This window comes from Misgurnus anguillicaudatus, chromosome 25, assembly GCF_027580225.2.
Source record: "Misgurnus anguillicaudatus chromosome 25, ASM2758022v2, whole genome shotgun sequence".
Taxonomy (NCBI): Eukaryota; Metazoa; Chordata; class Actinopteri; order Cypriniformes; family Cobitidae; genus Misgurnus; species Misgurnus anguillicaudatus.
Window position 1 is genome coordinate 465,016 of NC_073361.2, and position 6,405 is coordinate 471,420.

Sequence of the window (6,405 nt, forward strand, 5' to 3'; positions counted from 1 at the left end):
GTCACGTTCAGGTGACGTGAATTACTTCTCGGCAGTGTTTCAGGAGGCGACCCGTAATAGCAGAGTTGTAGTGTTTGATGTTCAGCGACACAATCAATTTCAGTGTGTGGAAAAAGACAAGTACTGTAGTAATGAACATGTATTATGCATTTGAGCTTTTTTTGATAATTTGGTGATTACTTTGTTTATATATTTATTTATAGAATATATTATTTGTAATGATATTCTTCATATTTGACTATTTGTGTTTTTACATAATTAATGTTAGAACATGTTTGTTGTGTGTGTGTGTGTGTGTGTGTGTGTGTGTGTGTGTGTGTGTGTGTGTGTGTGTGTGTGTGTGTGTGTGTGTTACTTAGTGGTAGTAGTATTAGTAGTAGTAGTAGTAGTAGTATTTATTGCTTATTTTTCTTTTTTGCAGAAGTCCACTGAAATTGAGTGGTGTGGTTTTGAGCAAGTCATCCCAAGGAAAAGAGAAGATTGACATTAAATTTTATTCAAGGTCGAAATTGTCTGTTCTTCAGAAGCTTTTCTTTGCTTTTGATCAATTGATTGGTGATGATGATCAGAAGAGGACACTCTAGGAAATTTTACAAGATGTCAGGGAGTACCAGAGAGTAAGTTTTTTATTTATTTATATAGTATATTTTGATTAAAGGACGTAGTGCAAGCCTTAACTTAAAAAAATGACCCAGTTACCCATTAAAAAATTACACTGTAAACATTAATTACAGCTTTAACTTGGCAAATAACCAAAGTATAAGCGGGATAATCCATGGCTAGCCATGCATAAAAGGGTTTTAATGCACTTCGCAGAGGCAACCACCCTCCGCGTTTGCTTCTACGTCGTGCATTAAAACCCTTTAATGCATGGCTAGCCGTGGATTATCCATTACTTAAACCTTTATTAACCGTTCATTTGTGTTTTTGCTTCCGTGCTTTTAACCAAGCTGGGGTGCTTTTGGGAACATGCAAAGAAATGTGGGGTGCGTATCACTGAAGGATTAGTGGTGCTTGCTTTTCTAAGCGAGTCTCAGTGATGTAAGCATCCAACACTATACCTTGTGAGTGCACAGCCTTTTAAATGAGATGCAGCTAGTGTTACCTAAAGGTTACATTAAATCGCCACCCATAATAAACTGTCAAATTTTTATGATTTGGAACTGTAATGAAAATGCCTGCTATTTCCTGCTGAGCACAAAAAAAATGTTTTTCTTTGTTGTAGAATCATACCAGGCTTTGAGATCAGCCATTGATACAGAACAGAGAGTCCAGATGCCATCCAAATAAATCTAATATGGGGTTCAACGGTGAACAACAACAACTAATAAAAAAGTAATTTGTTTTAATTATCTGTTGTCTACTAAATAAATGTTCCCTCCTCTTGAATCTTGTACATCACGTTTTGAATTGTGTCCTAGTTTTCAAGGCCATCTTAATGAATCCCTTGGTCTTCATTGATAAGCATTCAGACTTTCCTGCTGAAAAAAAAGCTTAAGCTGGTTTTAGCTGGTCTCCCAGTCTGGTCATAGATGGTTTATCAAGCTGGTTTAAGAGGGGTTTTGGCCACTTTTTTTAGCTGGTCAGGCTCATTTTAGCTGGTCTTAGCTGTTCAGGCTGTTCTTGGCTGGTCAGGCTGGTTTAAGCTGGCCAGGCTGGCTGGCTTAGCTGGTTTAAACTGGCCAGGCGGGTTTTAGCTGGTTAAGATGGCTGGTTTGATCACAATTCGTTTGTTTTTCTGTAACTCTCTAATGGCCTCTTCTTCCCTCACGGAAAGGTTTGGGCGTGGTTTAATTGGCCAGTTTAAGTGTTTGAGTGCATAGTAATCAGCTCTGATTATTGAAGCTGTATGTTTAGGTAAACTAGATAACGCTGGTGTCCAATCAGAACCACAAGTAAAAGGTAGTCTATTTTTACTGCTTTTTTGCCCTTAAAGAAAGACTCCAGTTTAACCCTCTGGGGTCTAAGGGGTTTTTAGGGCCCTGGAGAAGTTTTGACCTGCACTGACATTTGTGCTTTTTTCAGTTGCTTAAAAACATAATAATGGCAAAAGTCTTATAACACTGCATTCAGGTCAAACTGGGCTACTATATTATATGATCAACATGTATGTACATGTTTGTATTTTTGAGAGAAAAATGTTTATGGTTTTTGAAAAAGAAAAAAAAATTAAGTGACTGATATAAGTCCACAAAACCCATACTAAACATGTTTTCCCAAGATTTTCAAAACATGATCTAGTAGTCTAGAGTTTTTTCTTTAAAATGATGTGAAAATCATTCTGCTTTCTCATTCAAATAAAACAATATATTGATTTACAATTTCAAAGTCACTTTTTAAATAGGAAGGCAATATGCAAGGAGGCTGGAAGCTCTTGAATAATCTGTGATTGACAGCTGAAGAACAAAACACTTGCATAATGAGCCTTTAGGCAGGACTGTAAGAAGACAACATTATTGTTATGTGTTTGTTTGTGAAAGCAACACAAAAGAAATTCCTTTCCCATGCGTTATCCTGCGTTAAATAAACTTACCGTGCAGAGATATACGCGAAAAAACAAGGTTTTAGATGTGTTTAGATGCATCTTAATACAAAGTGCGTCAAATATGAAAGCATTGTGTGTTTGTGTGTGCGTTTGGCCGTCGATCGCGTCTGACCGAAGCACAAAGAAAGCGTTTGGAGATAACTTTTATTTACAATAAACAAGTAGATGTGATGTTTGCAATCGCAACTTTTATAACAATACCACAAAGCGCGTCAAATATGAGGCATCGTGTGTTTGTGTGTGTTTGGACATCGATCTCGTCACACTGACGAAGCACACCCACTCGCATCTGTCTGGAGATAACTTTATGCGAGAGTAAACAAGTAGATGTGATGTTTGCAATCGCATCTTTTATAAGAATACCACAAAGCGCGTCAAATATGAGGCATCGTGTGTTTGTGTGTGCGTTTGGACATCGATCCTGTTTGATGAAGCACACACACACACGCGTCTGGAGATAACTTTAGTTACAGTCACGAGTAAACAAGTAGATGTCATGTTTCCAACACTCGGATCAAAACTCAACACATCACTGAATGGCTGCAGAGACGAAGTCTCCATTGACTGTGGGGTTGACTAATGAATATGGATGATCTCTGCTCTTCTCTTCAATAGAGCGGGGCGTGGCTCATTATAGATAATGCCGTAACAGGAGAAAGACGGTACATCTCCCTCTTCTAATACAGTTAACAACGAATTACAATATTTGTTTTCGATTTCACTTACATCTTCCAAAAGCAGACATTCCAAACATTATGTAGAAATATATCTTTTGTTTCTATGACAAGTATTCGTTAAGTTACAGTTAATTTTTCTGACGTGTTTCTGAAAGGACTTCACTGAGGGAGAGAGAACAAAACACGCATCATGTTTATTTTCTTAATTTTGCAAAAAGCACAACATTCTGTTTTTATTGGGAGTGGACAGAAAAAAATTGCGGAGTCGGGATAAAAGATAGGCCTTTAGAGAGAACAGTTTCTTGTACTGGTGTAAGTTTAAACGAATTGGAAAGATTAATTATGAGAATATGTTCTCCAAATTTCTGGCTTATTATTGGAGCAAGTTTAAATGTTGTGCCCAATGAATTTACATAGCTCTAGCCGTGGTAGGCTTCCAGTGTATTTGATCATGGTCAACCATGAATTGTGTCTGGGACAAAAGAGGAATATAGTTTGTTTTTATGAATACAAATATTCAGCTGTTCTAGGAAAGATTGCTCTTCAACAGGCAAGGATCTAGAAAAATTAAGCATAGTAATATATAATTGAGTGTTAGGTAGACGTTTTTTCACTATGCTAATGACTTTCTCAATTTCCTTCACAACTGTCAATCTGTATCTTTGGGTTCTATTATTGACTCCGAATGCCACCACGAGTTTTTCTGGTTCTACCGCAATAACGGCTCTCTGGAGAAGGTTACTGGCATGCTGGAATTTAGCACCCGGAAAACAGTCAATTTGCAGATCTTTTACGTCATACGAAGGGATTCTGGATATGTTTGAGTCTCCGATTATTAGGAATTTTTTCCTAATCGTAAGACTCCAATCTAATAACTTCCTGTATGTATTAGGAGTTTAGATTAGTCCAGAGGCTAGACAAGTCCAGACTCGGTTGTGCATTGGCCATCAATCACTCCAAGCAATCCCATGGACACCTCAAGGACCAGCAGGGCTCCCCGCTCACCCATCCTACAAATGTATGCAATATTCATTTAGTATATCAAGATTCAAAGCGTTTATTGTCATGTACCCCAGTAAGGAAACAGGTTTCCCTGAGCAATGAAATTCTTACTTTGCCGTCCACAGAGAATGCCAGGACTGTACATACATACACAAACTTACACTGATACATACACATATACAATGTATGAACATATAGAAGAAGAAGAAGAAAAGATATATATATATATATATATATATATATATAAACGTAGACTATGTTCTTATGTAAGTATAGGAAATGTCTAGTTTGAAATATGGACTATGTACAAGATGTGCAAATGTACAGTATTAACGATTTAACAGTTGAGGTATTAACTTATGTGCAAGAAAAACAGTAGTGCAATAATAAGTATGGAGTAGGATCTAATATGTGCAAATATAATATGGCAATGATAACAATACAACAGTAGCCTAGGTATTTATACCAGCAATAACATTGATAAATGTGCAAAGACTGACAAGGAGTGCAATATAATGTGATACTAATGGTAGTACAAATAACTATAACAATGGCAGCAATAATATTAACATATAAGCAATGAGTAACACTGGCAGTATATAATGGTATTGGTATTAGCAGCAACATAAACCCCATTCACACAGACCTTTGGTCCCAGAAAATACCCGTAAAATTGCCAGACAAGCGTCTGTGTGAACACAAACTCATTCCGTATATCTTCCGCGATCGTTGCCGGAAAGAGGACCTAGTAAGATATGCGGGTAACCCTCTGTGTGAACAAGAAACCGGACGAATGCCGTAATGAGCGTGTCGAAGTGAGGACGCGTGTAGATATCGAGCGACTATTTGCCCTGGGGGTTTAAATGTAGAATTACATTTGTAGTGAAACAATAGACGATAACAACGACGACATGTCTGCAAACTGTAGTGAAATTGAGACCAGGGAGCTTCTCAGTATCCGCGCGGAGGCAGAGATCGTTCGCCAGATTAATGGCACGGTACGCGATGCGCTGGTGTACGAACGCATAAAGGAAAAGATGCACGAGCGTGGCTTTATGAGAGCGAAATCGCAAGTTATCAGCAAGCTGAAGACGCTGTGCAAAAAATTTCACCAGGTACACGACAGTAACAGCAAGAGCGGCAGCAGGAGACTAGACTGGCATTTCTATGACTTGTGCTATAGTATCTGGGGAACCAGCCACTCAGCAAACCCAGTTGCGTTGCTCGGAAGCATGGAGTCTTCGTTTAACAGTGGCGAAGAAGAGGTTACACCAGAGCTGGCATGTTCCGGTGAAATTGCATCATTATCATCACCATCGGCGTCCACGTGTGCTTCCAGCCCAGTACTATCGCCCAACATCGAGAACCGTTCCGGTGAGCAACATAACCATTAGGTGTTCTGTGTTGTAATATTAACATTCTTAAACGAGAAATAAACAAACTTTGATCGAGTATTTTTGTTTTCACGCATTAAATAACGTGTGGATGTTTAAAATAGTCGACATGGTTTGTGTTTTTCAGCTTTGACTGGCATGTATTACGTGTGTTTTCCTGATTAAACGATTCAATAACAATAATACCTGGTTGTGTCTTTTCAGAATGCCATCAACCGCCTCCTGCTAAGAAGGCCAAAAAGTCGCTTTCCAGGACCCAGCTTATTGTTAAAGAGGTCAAGGACCTTTTTTTTTGGAGATGGACAGAGACTTTGAGGAGAGACAAAGCCTTCGCTTGGCAGAGCAACGAGAGTATGAAGAGCGACTGAGGAGGGAGGCACATCAAGCCAGGGAAGCAGAACTAGCAACACAGATGTCGATGAGGCGAGAGTTACAAGAATCACAAAAACGCTTCTTAAGCGAACTTCTTCGCCGTATGCCATCATCATCCCCATCACCCACACTATCACCCACACCCTTACCATCACCCACACCATACTATGTGCCACCTCGCCGTACTAGTTTGATGTATCCAAGTACAAGTACTTTGGAGGACATGGACAACACGGCGTTTAGGCCGGTGTCGTCTCGGTCCTACCTACAACTAGAGTAGATGAACATTAAGAAACATTTTATTTTTGGACTGTTGTACTTTGAGGGTGTGGTTTGCAATCTTTGTGTATAAATACCATAACAGCACTCAACTGCTGCTTTAACAGTGTTCAAACATTGAAGAGTTTGTTGTTTG